Source organism: Rhinopithecus bieti, unplaced genomic scaffold, assembly GCF_001698545.2.
Source record: "Rhinopithecus bieti isolate Rb0 unplaced genomic scaffold, ASM169854v2 scaffold_13247, whole genome shotgun sequence".
NCBI lineage: Eukaryota > Metazoa > Chordata > Mammalia > Primates > Cercopithecidae > Rhinopithecus > Rhinopithecus bieti.
In genome coordinates, this window is record NW_016807505.1 from 2,024,350 (window position 1) to 2,045,331 (window position 20,982).

Sequence of the window (20,982 nt, forward strand, 5' to 3'; positions counted from 1 at the left end):
GTTAAGAATTCTATGTTCTTAAATGGTGATGGTCCTCTCTTAGGTGGTATGGTTTACAGAGTTTGTGTTACTAGATTTGCTAAACTGAGTATCACTTAAAATTACTTCTCTGAATCCTTTCAAGAGAGCAGACAAGGTAAAAAAATGCTTAAACAGAAAGAAGGACGTTTATTTATCAGGAGGAATGATTTCTGATATTTGGCACAAGTGAATGCCAGTGCCGTGCCGTACCAGTCAACCTTTCTTAATGGGTTTTTTACTCTTTTTCATTTACAGAGTGAGTATTTCTGTCTTAAGACTGCTCCCATAGCCTTACACTGTGAAAACTGAATTGCCCTTTGATTTCATATATGTGCATCTAGATCAGGATTTGTCAATGGATTTCCTTACCTCAAAGATAAATCATGTGAATGAGTGATGCCATGCATTTTAGAGTTCTTTCAATGTCTGAGATGTGCTATTTTTAGACAGCAAGGCTATTCATTTCTGAGATCATGCCTATTTCTAGTTTCTGTGCAGAACTTACTAGATTATTGCTGTTAGACAAATCACAATATCAACAGTACTGCACTTGATATAGCTGAGAAACACCAGTTTGATAGTTGTCTTTTCTGAATTGCTATTAATTGGAGAAATATTTGGATGGACGTCTCTGCAAGGCATTGCATAAAGCAGCCCTATCCTCTGGAATACTGTAATCAAAGCCTAGGTAGCCAGAAAGGAACTGCAATGCAGGTTTCATATACCCAATCAAGCACAGTGCCAAAGGAGGGAAAACACAAGTGTTAACCTTTAGATTGGAGAATAATAGCACCGTATTTCTACTTTTTGAACAAAGGACCCTGTACTTTCATTTTGCCTTAGGCCCCTCAAATTAGATAGCTGGCCCTGGTTGTGAGTAGTAAACTAACCTCGTCCCTTGTCTGACCATTGAGATCCATGTCTTCCTCCAGCATCCATGGCACCAACTTGCTAGCTTGCAAGAAGGGCAAAACAGACTCTCCACCATTCTGGACATATGCTCTCCTGCCTTTCCTCCTACCTAACTGGCTCATCTTCTTTGCTACTCCCTCCAAAGCTGCCTCTTCTTTTTAATGCTAGAGGGCCCCAGGGCTCCTCTTTGGATGTCACCATCCACCCACTCATTCCACTAGACCTTGGTCTCTTCTCTATCTGCACTCCCTCCCTTAAGTGATTGCCTCTAGCTGCATGACTGATCCTGATCTTTCCATCTATATGCTTAGAATTCCTCAATGTTGTCTTCAACCAAATTTCTAAATCAAACTCCAGAATCAGCTCAACACATTCAAATGGAATTACTGATCTTACCCTCAAAACCAATCCACTTGTGGTTTCCCAGTTCACACAATGGCATTCTCTCCTTGCAGTTACTCAAGCCAACATTTCTGGAGTCATTTTTCACTCATCTCTTCTCTCACATTCTTCATCAATCTGTCTGAAATTCTGTTGACCCCATGTTAAACACAGACACAGGTTCCACATACCTTACCACCACTGCTGCTACCACCCTTGTCAAACACGCCATCTCTCCCCATTCCTAGTCTAGAGGCCTCCTAACTGGGTTCTTGCATTCTTCTCTTCCACAGTCCTGTTCTCATCAGAGCAACCGGAGTGATTAATGAACAACTGAAGTCAGATCATTTGCTCTCCTGTTCAAAACCCTACAGTGGCTTCCTGCCTAAGTAAAGCCTAAGTCAACATGCTCTGGCCCACTTAGCACCTCTCTGATCTCACCTCTTGTTATTGTCACCTTTGATAGCTTAGTTCTGGCAACAATGCCTTCTATGTTGCTCCTCAAACAACCCAGGCATCCTTCCACCTTGCATTCGCTGTTCCTTCTGCCTTGAACTCTTTCCCCTAACAAGCTTCTCCTGACCTCCTTACCTTAGTCAACTCTGCTCAGATTCATCCTCCTGACAGTGGCAACCTGCACCTTCTACATGCTCCCATCCTCTTAATCCTAATCATACTCTAGATGATAGTTCTTTCCTTTTTCCCCCTGCCAGAACATCAGCTGCATGAGTGCAGGAAATTCTGCCTCTTTGGTTCATAGATGTATCTGCAGCATCTAGGATGGTGCTGAGCACAAATTAGGCATTGCATAAAAAATCTACTGAACAGTGTGTAGAAGTTCTGTATAACCTGGCTGTTGGTGTGTCCCTTCAGAAAAGAGCTGCATGTTCTTTCACAGGTGTTCCAGATTGATTGATAGCCTTGGATTACTTCCAGTGAAAACTTCTCTGCAGCTTAAAGTTAAACCCCAAATCCAGATTAGTACAGGAATGTGATACAAATTCTTAGAGCAGATATTGTCTTGGCCACCTGAAGCATTAGCAAGACAGATCTATTTCCTCGTTATCTCTCTTTGATAGCTGGGGACCATTGTTCTAGAACACCCTTTTACTATGTACCCCTTTGATTGCATCAGCTCTGTGAGGACTCCATTTCAACCCTCTGCTTGGAGGATTTGCCTAATCCTTAGTCTCCTGTTTCTGCCTAGCCACTGACATCAAGCCACTTGGTTACCAAGGGCAAAAGACCTCAGGCTTTCCATCCTCCACATGCAGCTTACAATGCTTTCACTCTTAGCTGGGGCTTCCTATTATTTTCTTAGGAATTAAGTAATACATTTAAATAATGTGCATTACAATTGATCTGCCATTTCTAGTGGCTTTATATGGAGAGTTCTTTAGAATTGGTCGGCAATCATATTTCTGGACACTGAGGTCCCCATCCCTCATCAGCCCACCAGGGTGCTGAACCTGCCGCAAGCCTGGTCAGAGCAAGGTCACACAGTGACTCCCAAAGGGCACTCTTCTCCTCATCCTACTCAATATCTGGGCAGATGCAGCAGGGCTGAGAGCTTGTTCTCTTTATGCCTCTGTGCCCAGTCTCTGTGATGCCTGCTCCTCTTGCCTCTTTACTTCACTGGCTGGCTGCTCTGCTCAGGGCTCCCGGGATAGATGGCACCTGTGTTCTAGGTCTAACGGTTAGATTACCTCAGTTGAGCCCTGCTCCTTCCTTCCTGTCTTCCAAGGGGATCTCAATCATTCCTAAGATGTTTGACAAAAACCACAGCTGATGACACCCATTGCTGGCTGAGGCCGGAGACCCCTCTGAGGGCCGAGGGCTTACCCAGCTGCTCTTCTGACAGCTCTACTTTGTAGTCTCTTTGTCGTCTTTATTCCTTCTCTTTCCTTGTTTCCTAATCCAGTTCCAAGATCCACCCCAGCTGCCTTGAGTCAGAATCCCAGGAGGTAAAGCCCGAGGCTAGTATTTTGTTAAAGCGCCATTTGGAATTTTTATTTTTGCATGTAATCAGTCTTTATGACATTAATACGTATTCTGGTCACTATTTTGATTTAAACCTTTCAACTTCACCCAAATCAGAAAACTCTATTTCCTAAAATCAACAGTCTATATTTAGAAACATGCACATGTGTGCGGAGCCACTGGCAGAGGAACAGCCCCCACCACGCTCCGCCGGGAACCGGGAAGAGTCTGTTCCGGTGAGGTGGAAGAACACAGGCTTCCACTCGCTTCTGGGGTTCTGGTGGATGTCAATATGGTCTTGCTGCAAACCGCTTCAAGTGGGTCTCCAAAAATCCATCAATGCCACGTCAACACCTGACATGACGACAAGAAGACACGGGTCATGGCTCTAGCATCACCGGTTTTCAGATGGCACTCCCTGCAGCACAGGTGTCTGAGGACGGCCTCGGCATGAGAACCTGCCTTCGTCCAGGGCCTGATGCTGTAACAATCATGGCCAGCAACCCAACGCCCATTGTTAATTCCAAAATGACGAGGTGCTTCAGTAAAATTAAGAACAGAAATGAATACTTCGGAATACAGTAGAGCCCCCGCATCTGTGAATTCTCATCTGTGGAGTCAAACCAAGCTCAGATGGAAAATATTTGGAAAAAAAAAAAAATGATGGTTGTGTCTGTACAAAACATGCACACTTTTTTTCTTGTAATTATTCCCTAAACAATACAGTATAACAACTATTTACATGGCATTTACATTTTATTAGGAATTATGAGGACAGATGATTTAATGCATACGAGAGGATATGTGTAGGATATATGCAAACACTACATCATTTTATATCAAGGGCTTGAGCATCTGTGGGTTTTAGTATGCTCAAGGGGTCCTGGAACCAATCCGTCAAGGATATGGGGGGAAAACTGTACATGTCCAGTACATGTTAATTTTGCTTGCTGCTCCCTATCATTTTGTAAAGGATACTTCCGTATCCTACAGCGTATTCACATGGTGTATTCACAAAGAAATCCCTTGCTCTTGTGAAACTCAGACATGCCGCTACATTCGATTTCTTTAAGCTGTTGGGTAATGATTGTGTTTGTTTTAATGCCTCTAATATCTGCTCCTAGTAAATGCAAACAGATGTTTCTAATTATTCCCTTTCCGTGATGATGCACAGATATCAGGCAGGCACATGGAAGATTTAGGTTTCACAAAGAGGAGGTGAAATGTCTACGATGCCAACAAGAGTCGTGAATGGATGATTTTCATTGTAAAAATCGCCATTATTTTGGTTTGAAAGTTGGTAAACCGGAAGTATTAAATTACTCAAAGTAGACAGCATTGTTTTAATAAAGCAAGGCACTCCCTCAGCTACAAGCTGTAGTCCGGTTAAACTTTAACATAACATCTTACACTATTCATATTCAAATGAGCTTGAGGGGGTTATGAAGAGGCATGGACCAGCCAAGCCAACTTGAGGCCACTGAATGCAAACTTTCCTGTAGCATCCAGATGGTGATTTATAGTAGCAAAAGGTCGGGCGTGGTGGCTCACGCCTGTAATCCCAGCACTTTGGGAGGGTGGCTCACGCCTGTAATCCCAGCACTTTGGGAGGCCGAGGCGGGCAGCTCACGAGGTCAGGAGATCGAGACCATCCTGGCTAACACAGTGAAAACCTGTCTCTACTAAAAATACGAAAAAAGTAGCCGGGCGTGGTGAGCAGGCGCCTGTGGTCCCAGCTACTCCAGAGGCTGAGGCAGGAGAATGGCGTGAACCTGGGAGGCGGAGCTTGCAGTGAGCCGAGATCGTGCCACCGCACTCCAGCCTGGGCGACAGAGCGAGACTCCGTCTCAAAAAAAAAAAAAGAAAAGAAAAGTAGTAGAAGGTGTCTCTATTCACCAGGGCACTGGTTAAAGCATCAACTATCAAGTTAATTGTACATTTTCCTGATTTTGTGAGTAAGGTTGGATATTAAAATACAGGTTTTCCGTATGTGAGAGTTGCCTCAAGCTGGATAGCAGCTAGACTATTTTTAGTGTGAGAACAATAATTCAAAGTGTCCTTTATGTTTCTCATTCCTTTGCAGGCCCTGCCCAGCCAGGACTCAGCCACTGCGGAGATGATAACACAGCTTAGAGATACACTGTCCAAACCTCCCATGAGCTTGGAGTTGTGTATGCCAGATGCAGTTGTAACATAACCAGAGATGTCAATTCATTAGCTGCTGTGTTAATCAAAATTAGGTTTTATAATTTATAACTGGCAATATAATTAACAGATGGTAATTTAATCAGTCACGATTCACTTGCTTTACGTTCACCTTTAAAACTGTGAAACTGTTGTCGCTTAAGATGTATAGGATGTGATGTCACAAAAGCTGCATCCTTTTGACTGTCTCCTGCTATGCCCTGGCTCAAAATCCAATGCCCTGTTCTAACCTTGTCCAGGAGCAAGGTTAAACAGAACAGTATGAGGAGTGGCGAACATCTATGAAGACCTGTAGACTCCCATCTCAGCCGCTACAGCCCATTATCAAATAGACCTTTAGGAATGACAGCCTGCAATGATCAGATCGCCTTCTGGTGCAGGACGTGAGGTGGAGAAATAACACCTAGAACTTGCTCACTGCATGCTACGACTTCCCAGAGCTGGAGCCAATGTTGGAAGGCTCTGCAGAGAAGGCTTGTTTCAGCCAGCTGGCATCTCCCCTCACCTCTCTGGGATGCTCTGACACTGGCCAGAGGAAGGCAAGACAGTGAAGGGACAGGAAAGTGAATTGACTGGCATAGCTGACATTCAAAGATGACACTAAAGGAGAAGGGCACTGAGGTGCAGGAGCCAGCATTCCTATGGAATACAAACTCTTGGTTAGAATGAAGGTTTCCAGCATTCTATTTCCGCCCCTCAACTGTCCTTGATTGAAGCCTCTGGACCTGACAGGTAGATCACATCTGCCTCTGGTCATTTCCATCAGCACTGCCTGTGGGCCACACTTACCATGCTGACACCACTTTGCCAGTTCACGGCTGGGCCATGGCCAGATGCCCCTTGGCTTCCCTGGCTGTGACGGAGGACAGCTGACAGCAAGACCCGTATTGGTGTCCTGCAGTAATGAAGTGGCTTTAGGAATAAAGAACAGGGATAACAGACAGCCGACCCTTGAACAACACAGGTTCGAACCTCAGGGGCCCACTTATACACAGATTGTTTTATTTTTTTTTTTCTTCTTTTTTTTTTAGAGACAAGGTCTCACTCTCACCCAAGCTAGAGTACAGTGACTCGATCATAGCTCACTGCAGTCTCAAACTCCTGGGTTCAAGCAATCCTCCCGACTCAGCCTCTCAAGTAGCTGGGACTAAAGGCACTCACCTCCACGCCCAGTTAATTTGTTAAAGAAATTTCTATGAGACAGGGTCTCATCATGTTGCCCAGGCCAGTCTTGAACTCCTGGCTGCAAGCAATCCTTCTGCCTCGGCCTCCCAAAGCACCGGGATTACAGGCATAAGCCACCAAGCCTGGCCCACAGAGTGTTTTCAGTAAATATAGTTGAACCTCCACATCTGTAAAATCTGAATCTACAGCCAAATGTGAGTCAAAAATACAGGATCGACTTTTCGTATATGGTATACATGGGTTCCATGGGACTGACTGCGGGACTTGAGTATGTGTGGATTTCGGTGTACTTGGAGGTATGGGGGTGGTCCTGGAACCAATTCCCTGAATATACTGAGGGACAACTCAATACACACATTTTCAACCCCAAACTCCTGGAAAGGAAAAAAAATGAATCTATAAGTCATGTTAGGTCCACAGTGGCTGAATCCTAGCTGTGCAGTTCCTGCAAAGCCTGCAAAGAAATGAGAAACATGAAGGACACTTTGAATTACTGTTCCCATGCTAAAAATAGTCTAACTGCTATCCTACACATAATTCCCCTCCTATCTACCTGCATATATATGCATATATGTATGTGTGCCCCCCCGTGCACACACACCAAAGCAGCAATACAGAGCTGCACTGATACACAATTTTTAAATATTGTGAGTTATTTGCAAGAAAGATTATCACTCAACAGATGAGTATTTATTAAATAAATTCATTTATTTATGAACTCAGTTATTGTGCTTATCCATTCAACATTTTCTATTCATTTATTCATTACATTTGCCTCACCAAGTTTATAAAAGAAATATGTTATGGACTCAGTCCACAGCTTTGGGCTTGATTTCCCTGCTACACTGGTATCGCCAGTCTGAGTCCCTCAGGGCTTCCCTGCTACTCTTCTCATGTGGCCCTCCTCTGTTTTCATCATCTCACAAGTCTTTCCCATCTGTCCCATCTCACCAGAGAACCCTCAGCTGACACCTCCACCCTGACCTTCTTAGACTGTCTCCTCCATTCTGCACTCTGTCAGTTGCTCATCTAACATAAGAAGGTTATCCTTGATGGCCAGCAAGATCCTGTCCATGCAAAGATTTTACGTTTCTCCACAACATCACAGGCCCTGTGTAACAGTTCCCCGAGGAGCTGTTCTCCCCTGGTCTCGTGTACTGCCGGGTGCCCCCATCCTGGGGGCCAGGTGCCTGACTGCAGTCATGGTGGGACACAGCCTCAGGGTGATGGGACGCCAGAAAGCAGAAGAGCAGGCCATGCAAAGGGACGAGGAGCTGTCAGAGATGGCACAGCCCATTTTGGCCACATCCACCAGGCAACCTGAACCCCTCAAGATCAGAGTCACTCCCTACAGCAAACTCTGAAAACCACAGCGATGGGTACCGGCCAAAAGGTCGTTTTCAACTCCAGGCAGGAGCAACGTTGATGTTGTGGTGTCTTCAGTCTCCCCCCACGACACAGAGGTCAGCGCTCCTATCACCAGCATTCTCTCTGAACAAGGAGAACGTCATAGAAACAACATGTACCCCAGCTTTCGTGACACTGTGTGTGCACGTGCACATGCACACGCGCATGCATGCACACACACACACGGTGGGGGTTCACCCTACTGGTTCTGACACAGGAGCAGTCCCATGGGTGACCTCGGTCTGACCTCCAAAGTGCAAACTTTCCTCCTCTTCTGTTACTTTTTCATTTATTCCACAAACACTACTGGTGACCCCCCACCTGCCGTCATAGGGGAGACAGTAAGTCACCGTCAGGATCTTGCTCATAGGCTAGCAAAGACCGAAACTGTGGATCCTTCCCTTTTCCATTCACTCAGCAAGTACTTGTTTAGCACTTCGTATGTTGCAGACACTGTCTGCCTTAGTGGGGCTTCGTGGAATTCAATGAGAGAGGCAGACACTGACAGACATCCACAGAACTATTATACCATGAGAAGTGATGGGGAGTTGGGCAGTGATGACTGAGGGTACCCAGGGCAGGAGGTGAAGGAACAGGTTGACGGGCCCACCAGGGGTTGCAGGGATGGACGTTCAGACCAGAAGCAGAAGATAGGATTAGTCACTCCGAGATTAGAGGCTCCGCTACAGATTTTTGGTTTTGTTTGGAAAGCATTGAGAAGCTATTGCACATTTTTGGGTTTGCACTAAAAATCTCAGTCTTAGTGCTGTATGGAAAACTGTCTTCTCTACAAATTCACACGTTGGGGTTCTGAGCCCTGGTATCTCAAGAATGTGACCTTATTTGGAGATGAAGTGTTTACAGAGATGATTAAATTAAAATGAAGTTGCAAGGGTGAGCCCTTATCCCAGACGACTGGTGTCCTGCTACAAAGAGGAGACTTGGAGACAGACACGCACACAGAGAGAAGGCCTTGGGAAGGAGGAGGCAGAGATCAGGATGATGTTTGTACAAGCCAAGAAATGCCAAAGATGGCCAGCCACCACCACAAGGAGGGGACAGGCCTGGGGCAGATTCTCCTCCAGGTCCTCAGAAGGAGCCAACCCTTCTAGCACCTTGATCTGGGGCTTTCGGCCTCCGGAACTGTGAGGGAATGAACTTCTGTTGTTGAAGACCATGGTCTGTGGTACGTTGCCATGGTGGCCCTAGCAGACAGATACACCGCTGCAGCCCACGAGGAGTGGTGACAGCAACAGTCAGACATGGCTGTGTTGGGGAGAAGTTTAAGCTGCCAAACAAAAGGGCCTTCCTGACGATTTGTCCGTAGCCTGAGGAGCCGCGGCAAGGCCATGGTGAGTCCACATGAGAACAGTTCCACTCAGGGACACGTGAGCGTGTGAGGGAGACCCACAGAAAACCTGATAGCTCTGTAGCAAAATGTTCAAATGAGCTAAAAGGAGAAAATGAAAAACACTTCCAATGTCTCCAATACAAAGCTACACTTAGTGGCTCACACCTGTAATTTCAACACTTTTTCTAAGAGGCTAAGGAGGAAGGATGGCTTGAGGCATTTGAGACCAGCCTGGGAAACAGAGTGAGACCCCCTGTCTACAAAATGTGTAACATGAGCCAGGCCTGGTGGTGTGTGCCCATAGCCCCAGCGATCTGGAGGCTGAGGCGGGAGGGGCACTTGAGCCCAGGAGTTCCAGGTCACACTGAGCTATGATTGCACCATGCACTACAGCCTAGGTGAAGGAGTGAGACCATGCCTCCCCCTCCAAAAAAAAAAAAAAAAAAAAGCTACTTGTTCCTGCTCTGGTGAACTCTTTTGGTCATTTTCTGTGTGACAGTGACAGTGCATATCTGGATGTGTGTATCCAAAGATAGTGACTTGTTAACAGAAATGGAACTATCTTTACATGCCTCATGTTAAGAATATATGAAAAATAATTTTCCACATTTCAGTAATCTTTTGCCAAATAATGGGACCTATTTCTTAACAGTTTTAGTGAGGTATAATTTACACACCAAAAATTTCAGTTGTTTTTAAGGGTACAATAAATCATTTATTGTAGCAAACTGATGGTCGTGCATCCATGACTGCAGTCTAATTTGAGAACATATCCCTCATCCCAGAATGAACCCGGTGCCCATCTGCAGTGACTCTCCCTTCACAGTCCATCACCTCAAGCAACCCCTAAGCCACTTTCCGGCTCCATGGATTTGCCCATTCTGGACATCTCAGATAAATGGAATCATATAGGACGTGGTATTTGGTGCCTGGCTTCTTTCACTTAGCATCATACTTTTGAGGCACATCCACATGGTAGCATGTATCCGTGTTTCATTTCTTCTTATTGCCAAGCATGATTAAATCGTATGAATAAGCTAATTGGTTCATGCATTTACCAGTTAGTGAGCATGTGGGTTATTCCACTTCTGGGAAATTGTGAATACTGCTGCTATACAGACTCATGTCTGAGTCTGTGTGTGGTATAGTGTTCTCATTCTGCTTGGGTATACACCGAGCAGCAGAATTTCTGGGTCATATGCTAAATAACATAAGAAACTGCCAACATGTTTTTCCAAAGTAGCTGCATTATTTCACCTTCACCCCAGCAACATACGAAGTTTCCAATTTCTACACATTCTTATCAACACTTACTATTTTCTGTTTTTTAAAATTATGGTCATCCTAGCTGGCATTAAATGGTATCTCATTGTGGTTCTAATTTGCATTTCCCTAGTGACTAATGATGTTAACTGTCTTTTCCCTATCAGCCATCCACATAACTTCTTTTTTTTTTTTGAGACAGAGTCTCGCTCTGTCGCCCAGGCTAGAGTGCAGTGGCATGATCTCGGCTCACTGCAAGCTCCGCCTCCCGGGTTTACGCCATTCGCCTGCCTCAGCCTCCCGAGTAGCTGGGACTACAGGCGCCCGCCATCACGCCCGGCTAATTTTTTGTATTTTTAGCAGAGACGGGGTTTCACCGTGTTAGCCAGGATGGTCTCGATCTCCTGACCTCGTGATCCGCCCACCTCGGCCTCCCAAAGTGCTGGGATTACAGGCGTGAGCCACCATGCCGGGCCTCATATAACTTCTTTGGAGAAATATCTATTCAGAGTCTTTGCCTATAAATGTTAAAATTTGTTTTTCTTATTTTTAAGTTGTGTGAGTTATTTATATAGTCTGAATACAAGCTCCTTGTCAGTTATATGCTTTGCAAATATTTTATTCCTGGCTGTGAATTGTTTTTCAGTCTCAACAGTATTTCAAAGAACTGAAGTTTGAAATTTTGATGAAGTCCAAATTATCAATGTTTCCTTTCATCACTTGGGCTTTTGAAGTCATGTCTAAGAAATCTTTGCTGAGCCCAAGATCAGGAAGATTTAGTACTAGGGTTTTTTCTGCAAATGCTTTATGGTTTTAGCTCTTACATTCAGGTGTAGGATGCATTTTGAATTTGTTTCTGTGTGCAGATCATTGGTCTGTAAATCTGCTTGTCACAGAAAGGAGACAGTGCAATCAGGCCTGGTAAAGAGAGAGCAGGTGCCAAGGCCAGGCATTCTACAGAATGGGGTACAATTTGAATTTTTTTTCAATTTGAAAAAAGACAATTTGGAATGCAGTCTGTAGACTCAAGGGAAGTAGTAGACATTCTCAAGAGATGAAAGCAAACCCAGGCCACAGCGGGACCTGTGAGACTGTTAGAAAAGGCAGGATAAGGCAGGATCCCAGAGTGGGGCTGCCTGGCCAGCACTAGGGACGATCTGAAGTATCCAGGGGCACAGCTGCCTCCCCCACTGCTAGTCAAGGAGGAAAAGCAGTGGCCCACAACCTTCTCAAAACAGAGACAACTAACAGGTTACTCTGGTAAGCAAGCAGACAGATCAGAAGAGAAGGGGAAAAACTTATCTTTTTTATCCAATTGTGGTAAAACACATCTAACAAGATTTACCACCCTAATGGTCTGTAAGTGTTCAGTTCAGCGGCATGAAGTACATTCGGATTGTTGCGCTACCGTCATGACCGTCCATCTGCAGAACTCTCCACCACCCCAACTGGAACTCTGTGCCCATTAAACACCAACCCCCCTGCCCCCAGCCCCAGCCGCTGGCCACCTCTATTCTCCTTTCTGTCTCTGAATGTATTGCTCTGGGAACCTCATATAAGTGGAGTCATATAGCGTTTGTCCTTTGTGACTGCTTTTTTCACTTAGCATAATATCCCTAAGGTGCATCCATGTGGAACCATGTCTAAGATTTTTCTTCCTTTTTAAGGTTCAACAATAATTTATTGTAAGAATGTTCTGTTTCGCACAAAGTAATCTGGAGGTGCCTGTGGGGCAAACTAGGGAGGAGCAATCACTGTGCGTGTGGAAGACAAGCGCTAAAGCTCTAAATTTAAAGTAAGTGGAGGTTTTGGCATGGATGAAAAACCATGGGCAGGGTGTACAGTGAGAACCTCATGATCCCGGAGAAAGGGGCAGAGAAAGGGTCATCAGTTAAAAACACTGAGGAGGAACAGTGAGGGAGCAGCAGGAGAACCAGACAGTGGGAATCTCAGGGAGCCAAGAATAATGTGGCAAAAAGTTTGAGACAAGACATATGGAAGAGGCCAAGGTCTTGGGGACCCAAGAGGTCACAGGAGAGAAACAGGGTCTGTAAAACCACAGGCAGAAGCCCAAAGGTGCCTCGGCAGGGCGAGGCAGGAGACAGAATCACTAGTGTGGAGACCGTGGTTCCTCTCTGATGGGGAAGGAAAGAACAGACAGTGGCTGGGATTTTTAGCAGCAGGTGGGTGGAGAGAAGGGGGTGCCTTCAGAATGTGGATGACTGGTGGGGTTCCAGGGAGGCGCTGGAGCTTGTGGGGTGCCTGCAGAGCGGGTGGCAGGAGAAGCTGAGTCATGGTGGAGGTAAGCAGAGATGCAAGTGTGGAAACAGCAAAGAGCTAAGAGGTAAGAAGATACAGAGGGTCTGGGCGAGCAAGGAGGCAGCAGAACCATCTACTTCTCTCGCGCTGTTTTCTTGGTGGATCCAGAAGCTGGGTCATTTGCTACGGTGAGAAGCATTGCTATGATCTGCATGTATGCATTTCTGCAAAATTCATATGCTGAAGCCTGATCACCTTGGCGATCGTCATGAAGTGGGGTCTTTCAAGGTGATTAGGTCATGAGGGCTCTGCCCTCACAAAAGGAATTAGCGCCCTTGTAAAAGGGCTAGAGGCACATGACATGCCCTTCTGTCTCTTCTTCCATATGAGGACACAGCATTCCTGTCTCTCCTCTCCCTCCACCATGTGAGGACCCAGAAGCAAGGCAGCACCTTAAAAGCAGACCGCAGTCCTCACCAGACACTAAACATGCTGCCACCTTGCTCCTGGACTTCCTAGTCTCCAGAACTGTGAGAAATACATTGCTATTGTTTATAAATTACCTGGTCTGTGGTATTCTGTTATAGCAGCAGGAATGGACCAAGACAGGCATGAATGGAGGTAGTGTAAAGAGACATGTCAGTTTCTTGTAACAGCCATTACAGGGAAAGTGAGCTGATGAGGAGGAAGGAAAATGTGCTGAGCCCATAGAAGAAAGCAGGACAGATACAAGGCTGTGCGTGCATGCGTGTGTGTGTGTGTGTGTGTGTGTGTGTGTGTGTGTGTGTGTGTGTGTGTGTAATTAGAGAGGACAGGGAAAGAGAGAGAGAAGATAAGTCGATAAAAGAATGGACGGATGAATGCATAGATAGATGGTAGCTATGGAGACATCAATATGAAAATACACTAAAATATGAAAATATGGAATCATCACTGTCTCAGAGGTGTGGGATCGTGAGTTTTTAATTTCAGTCTTCAATAATGTTTTGTAATTCCCAAATCTCCTACAAAGGGGATATTTTATTAGTGAGATAAAACAGTCCAATTCTATGTTTAGAGATAATTGGGCACAAAACCAAAACAAAATTCTGAGCAGTTCTGAGTGTCCAACAGAGACTGAAACTGTGCGTCTGTAGTGGAGCCCCAGCAAGTTTATGTGGCCTTGTCCAGCTCCCTCAGCAGCCCAGCAGCAATGAGCTTGGAATAATCACCACACCAAGGCTGTGCATCGCTGAAACACTCAGTTCCTGTCCAGAGCTCTGTCGCACGCTTCGTGTACATCACCCCGCCACCTTCCAAGGCTCACATTGTTATCACGCCATTTCTCAGGTGAGAAAGATGAGTATTGGGTTAATGAACTCCCTTGGGATTCCACAGCCATTCAAAAGTGAAGTCAAGTTGGCCTCACCCCAGCCCCACGCATATCCTTAGGCCCATCTGAGCAGTGAAGGTCTCAGACCTGGGTAACTGGGCTGGAGTGGGTGATGCTGAGAGAAGGACTTAACCTGTAAGAAGGAGAGGTCAGGCTGAAGACCCAGTAGGGCCAAAAGAGAAGCAGATTTTCAGAGGATCCCTCTGACTTCAGAAGTAAATGGAAATAGTTCCTTTAATAGAAACAGGAGGCAGCTAAATGCCTAGACAGACGGGGCGAGTACCCAGTGAAACCCCACCTCCAAGCTGAAGACAACTGAAAGCCTGAAAGACAAGTTTTAAGTTAAATCCTCAGACTGGCTTGAGAACTTGCCTTCCTTCTGATTGATCCCCACCCTTCACCTAGTTTCCATATACCTACCTTTTCCTAATTGGTTTTCTACACTGCTGTGCCCACCTTTGAGTGGTGTCTTCACCTTAACCTATTTTGCATGCTCACAAACCAATCAGCAGGCACTTCCCATCCTGTGCCTATAAAGACCCCAGACTCACTTGGTAGATGGGGAGACAGTCAGACTTTGAGGAGACGGACTTCAGAGAAGAGGCAATTGGACTTCAGGAAACATGGCCTGCCCTTCCTGTCCCCTCTCCAGCTCCACTCTCTACTGAGAGCCACGTTCATCACTTAAGAAAATTCTCTGGCTTCACCATCCTTCAATTGTCTGTGCCACCAACCCGACCTCATTCTTCTTGGACGCCAGACAAGGGCTAGGGACCTATGGAGTATGGGTACCCAGAAAGGCTGTGACACGGGCCCTTTGCCCTCGCTGACAGAGGGCAACTGCTCTGGGCACTGCCACAAGGGGCCAGCTGAGCTGCTAACACACTGACATCTGCAGACAGTGGAGCTAGGACACCACCGGAACACCCCCTCTGGAGCTTCGGGGTCTCAGGCAACGCCACCTAGGTGCCACCGCAGGCCCCACACAGAGCTTGCTCCTGCTGGCGCCCAGCACAGCTGACTGGATCCCTCACCAGCTTGTTCACACACTCCCTCCCACAAGGGGTTGAGCGCATGGACTGAATGAACAGGGGACCCCTGTGGTGTGTCCAGCATGGACTGAATGAACAGGGGACCCTGTGGTGTGTCCGGCATGGACTGAATGAACAGGGGACCCCTGAGGTGTGTCCAGCAAAGGAGCCAAGAAGAATCCTGCATCACTTTACCTTCAGCCTTAGTATCGTCCTCCTGCATTCAGCTACTTGCTGATAAAAACAGAGGGTGAACATAGTGACTTGTGGGAATATTCAACTATGTTCAGAGCTATAAAAGTCAGGTGCAAATATCCCTTGTATCAGTGGTTTCTGACTGAGGAAAAATCAGTGGTTAGAGCCCATTCCTAAACGCTAAGATAATGCTAAGAAGATCAGAAAGGGAAATAAATCTTATACATGGTTAACTGCTCTCAAGTGAGAACTAAACTCTGACCTTTTTTTCCTCTTGCCAAAATTCATATCCAAGGCACTTGGGGAGTCACACCCTAAAAACCATAACATCTCATTTCGATGGTTTTTTTTCTTAACCCGATACGATGTGGCTCGCTCTCCAGCCTCACTCTGGTACAGCATCACATGGCAGACAGGAGGCCCTGAAGGAAATCAAACCATGTTATCCCAAAATATATTTCTTTGACATATTTCGAAATGGCTGCCACAGGACTAACAGATTGAAATATCCCTTACAAAGCCATCTTTTGTGGGGAAAATTTTCACTGTAGAGCATCTCCATTCCTGCAGCCAGGTCTTCCCTTTATGGGCCTTTCCCGGATCTAGGAGAGATTAACTGAGAGCCTGACACCTTAAAGGTCTGAGAAGAGACATTCACCATCTATTCTCTCTGAGGGCTGCCACCTATGAGCCTTCCTCTACATAACAAAAGCCTTAGCCCCACAACCCCCTTATCTTAACTCAGGCATTCCTTTCCCCAGGGACTTCAAGTCTTTAGATAACAGCTTAACTCTCAACCAACTGTCAACCAAGAAATCTCTAAAACCCACCTATGACTTGCAAGCCCCAATGTCCCTCCTTTTGTGGCAGAACCTACGTATACCTTCCAGGTACTGACGATTTTATCTGCAATTCATGTATTGAACCAAACTGTAAAACCAAACTAACTGAACGGCCTCAGGCACTCTTGCTCAGGACTCTTGAGTTTGTGTAACCCAGGCCATGGTCACGCCTACTGGCTAAGAATAAACCTCTTTACATGTATTTTGGCAGAATTTGGTTTTCTTATCATCATGAGGCTAACATCTTATCAGAAACAAAGATGACAAATACAACCAAAGAAAAATCACATGAATTATAATTGCATGATGCCATAGAAACAGCTGGAGCCATAATTCCATCAAAACATAAATATGTCCGTAATAAAAATATATCACAAATATAAATATATATGTAGAAGTATAAATAGAGGCCATAAACCTTTCCTGGAAATAGTCAACAGCAAGTTGAGCATTAGCTTAGATGAAACCCTTAATCCTTTCCAATTTATGGCTTCAAAAAACAAGGGAAGATTTGCAGTTTCCTAGACCACTGAGTTGTACCCTAAAAGGAGGGTAAATCTGTATTTTTGTACTGCAACAATGAAAATGTTTCTTCACGCTGATTTATTCTATCTCCAGAATATAGGAAATTGAAAATGAATGATGTGGGGCAGAAAAGGGAGAGTCTGACAGCCTGAAGTTTTAAGTCCTGCTTTCCTCTTCTTCAAAATAAGGATAACATGAGTATACACTTTAGTGTATTATTTTGAGTACCAAGTAAAACTGAAACTGCCTTTGCAACAGTTACAACAGGGACAAAAATCATGACAGTGAAAGAGTTTCTGACCTAGCCGCCTCCATCTTGCCTCCAACCTCCAACCTGCCTTCGCTCATCCCTGGGAGTGGGCAGAACTAACTTTGGGAGACACTTAGTTTAGAGTTTAACTTTAAAATAAGGTGGATAACAGACCTTTCCCAAAACAAACTCCCTTCTTGCCTGGAGACAAGATTGCCTTTGTAAAACTAACACATTCACCACCACAAGATTAGAAAGTAGGGTTTAGGAGTCATGCAGAAAGAAGCCAAAAGATTCTGAACCTCCCAATTGCTCTTACGGATAACGTCACTATTGTAAAACCTAAGATTGATGTTCAATATATTTTTCAAACCCTGCATTCTAATGCATCAGATGGCACCATCCATACCAGTAATCTGACTCAACCAGTTCAGCAATCCCACCCAGGAACAGAAGACAGCAAGAAGAATCCACTTCAATCATCTATGATCTCATCTCCAAGCTGACCAATCAGCACTCCGAACTCTCTGGTCCCCTAACTGCCAAATTATCCTTTAAAAATTCCAGACTCTGAGTTTTCAGGGAGACTGATTTGAGTAATAAAACTCCAGTCTCCCATTTAGCTGGCTCTGCATGAGTTAAACTCTCTATGCAATTCCTCTATCTTGATATATTGGCTGTACCGGGGCAGCAGGCAAAATGAACCCACTGGGTGGTTATGGTTACGTCAGATCTTTTTCACTGTCACAATTTTCTTCCTGTCATAATTTTTGCAAAGGCAGTTTCAGAACTATGCATGTAAAGTTCTCAATACATCGAATAAATGTTGGCCAAAATATTTTTTAAACAGGAAGCATGTAGAAACTGAGAAGGAATAAACCGCAGTGTTTGAATATTTAGGTAAGTTCCTTTTTTCAAGGCTCATGGAAAATTTGGGAAGAAGCTTGGAAAAGTACTCAATCAGATCATGACTGTAATGTTTATTCGGACTAATAAACTGCTTGAATGTTAAAACAATAAATCCCAAATGCAAAGAACACCAGGAAATAATACCATTATGAGGTCGGCCATAGCTATTTCTTGCAATCTACAGAAGATACGCTATAAATATAATATTCAAAGTTCGATGACTTCAAATTTTTAAATTTGTGGTAAATAAAGGTGTTTTTCTTTTCTTTTTTTTTTTTTCCCTGAGACGGAGTCTTACTCTGTCGCCCAGGCTGGAGTGCAGTGGCACAATCTCGGCTCACTGCAAGCTCCGCCTCCTGGGTTCACGCCATTCTCCTGCTTCAGCCTCCCGAGTAGCTGGGACTACAGGTGCCCACCATCACGCCCCGCTAATTTTTTGCATTCTTTAGTAGAGACAGGGTTTCACCGTGTTAGCCAGGATGGTCTTGATCTCCTGACCTCGTGATCCGCCCGTCTCGGGCTCCCAAAGTGCTGAGATTACAGGCGTGAGTCACCACGCCCGGCCAATAAAGGTGCTCTTAAAAATGGGTTTGGCCAAGTGCAGTAGCTCACACCTGTAATCCCAGCACTTTGGAAGGCCGAGGCAGGAGGCCTGCTTGAGGCCAGGAGTTTGTGACCATTCTGAGCAACATAGTGAGACTCCATCTCTCCAAAAAATAAATTAAAAAAAAAAAAAAAATGCCAGCTGAGGTGGCACACACCTGTAGTCCCAGCTCCTGGGTAAGCTGATTTAAGAGGAGCATGTGAGATGAGGAAGGCTGCAGTGATCTGTGACTGTACCACTGCACTCCAGCCTGAGTGACAGAGTGAGACCTTACCTGAAAAAACGCAAGGGAGGTTCAATTTAATTTATCTTTGTAAATTATTTGTTTGTTTTTGGTTTTGGTTTTAGTTTTGCCTTTTTTGGAGCCACGGTCTCACTTCCGTTGCCCATGCTGGAGTACAATGGCATAATCACGGCTCACTGTAGCCTTGATTTCCCGGGGTTACGTTATCCTCCCACCTCACTCTCCCGAGTAGCTAAGACTGTCACCATGCCCTGCCTAGCAATTATTTTTAAATAAGTATATTCCTTTCTCTGATTATAACATAATTTCTGTTTATTGTAGAATGTTTATAAAAAATAAAGCAAACAAAAACCCCACTATCTTGAGATAAGTACTGTGAATATCTTGGTGAATTGATTTACAAGTTTGTGTTGCACATATGGGTTAATTTAATATAGTGGAGATCATGCTTATATTGAATTTTGTGCTGCGTGCTTCACATTATGTAAAATTTCACGCTGAACATCTTTCCACATTCAAAATTCTTTAATAATCACTTCATTATGTGCAAATCTACTGTCTGACATATCATAATTTATTTAACCCACCTCTCTCTTTTAACTATTATAAACAACATAATGATGAACACCTCCATAGACATAAAGGCAAGCTTCCACATTATTATTTTGTAAGATGCACACTGGGGGTGAATGCACATTTTATGGCTATGAGCACATGGGAAAACCCTCGGTTTCTGCATACCTGTGTACTTGTACCTGTCGGTGCCTGTATACCTGAACGGCCTCACAACTCAGGCACCTGCTAGTCAGCTCATCAGACAGACCAAAGAGGAAGCTCATCATTGTTTTAATTTACATTTTTAATTTCCAAGCACAAGTCACCTGCATCACTGTTTTGTTCAGGGTTGGAGTTATTGTTATCACAGCACTCTTTTTATATTATGGTTATTAAACCTCTGACTAGCATATATGGGCAAGTTAGTTTTCCATTTCTGTTATTTGCCTCTCATCTCTTCGTTGTTTTGGGACATGCATGTTTTAACAGCCGTCAGATACGGATGCATATTTTCACAGCTGTCAGATAGCGCTTGCCTCCTCTGTCAGGCCGCGTGGTACAGGGGACAGCCCCGAGCTGAGCTTTGTCACTCTCAGCAGAACTCACCTACCTGGGCTTCCACCTCCACACCCGTAAAAAAGGGAGGCAGTCGTCATCTCTCATTTCCCTCCAGCTCCGGAAAGGTAAATTGTCTAGTGACTCAGTGCAAGGCAAACTCAGTTCATCCTTCCCAAACTTCATAAATAGCAAATGTTGCCAATAAAGATTAGTTGACACATAAAATCAGAGTCTCTCAGAAAACCTGAGGGGCATGATTTGTTTGCTGCAAACTTACGATTTTTCCTTAAGTACCTTACACATAGCTAACCTTTGTTCATTTCACTCTGACTATCCTAGAACAGAGGTCTTCAGTCCCTGGGCTGTGGACTGGGACCAGCCCATGGCCTGTTAGGAACTGGGCCACACAGCAGCAGGAGAGCTGCAGGGGAATGAGCTTGACCGCCTGAGCCTGGCCTCCTGACAGATCAGCGGCAGCATTAGATTCTCATAGGAGCGCAAACCCTATTGTGAACTGCACATGTGAGAGATCTGGGTTGCACACTCCTTATGAGAGTCAAATGCCAGATGATCTGAGGTGGAATAGTTTCATCCCGAAACCATACCCCTCCCCCAATCCCCCATCTGTGGAAAAAATTGTCTTCCATGAAACTGGTCCCTGGTGCCAAAAAGATTGGGGACCCCTGTCCTAAAATGCAGGATTAAAATAAAAAATTCTTGTCTGAGTTTTGAGATCCTTGTTGATCTAAGTCCCAGCAAACGATGTTTCAAACAGAGACTGAAACAGCAATAATGATGCTTTACCTCGTAGCTCCATCTGTCTCAGAGTGGCAAGTAACACCCTTCCTTTCTGTATTTAGGAAGAAGGGAAACGCAATTCACTATTTGGGGAACTTCCAGTCTTTATTATGTTCTTCAGCTTTTTCTCTTTTT

At 44.9% G+C, this 20,982-nt stretch overlaps 1 protein-coding gene across 4 annotated transcripts in view; it reads right to left on the reverse strand.

Moving 5' to 3' along the window:
- Positions 1 to 20,982, reverse strand: part of GABRB3 (gamma-aminobutyric acid type A receptor subunit beta3) — a 232,056-nt gene that overhangs the window by 91,074 nt on the left and 120,000 nt on the right. Inside the window, exon 3 of one of the 4 annotated variants that reach the window (XM_017882404.1) lies at positions 15,825 to 15,984. The exons of the other annotated variants lie outside the window; for them this stretch is intronic. The gene's annotated coding sequence lies outside the window, so the exon portion shown is untranslated. The remainder of the gene's footprint in view (positions 1 to 15,824; positions 15,985 to 20,982) is intronic. 4 annotated transcript variants of the gene reach the window in all.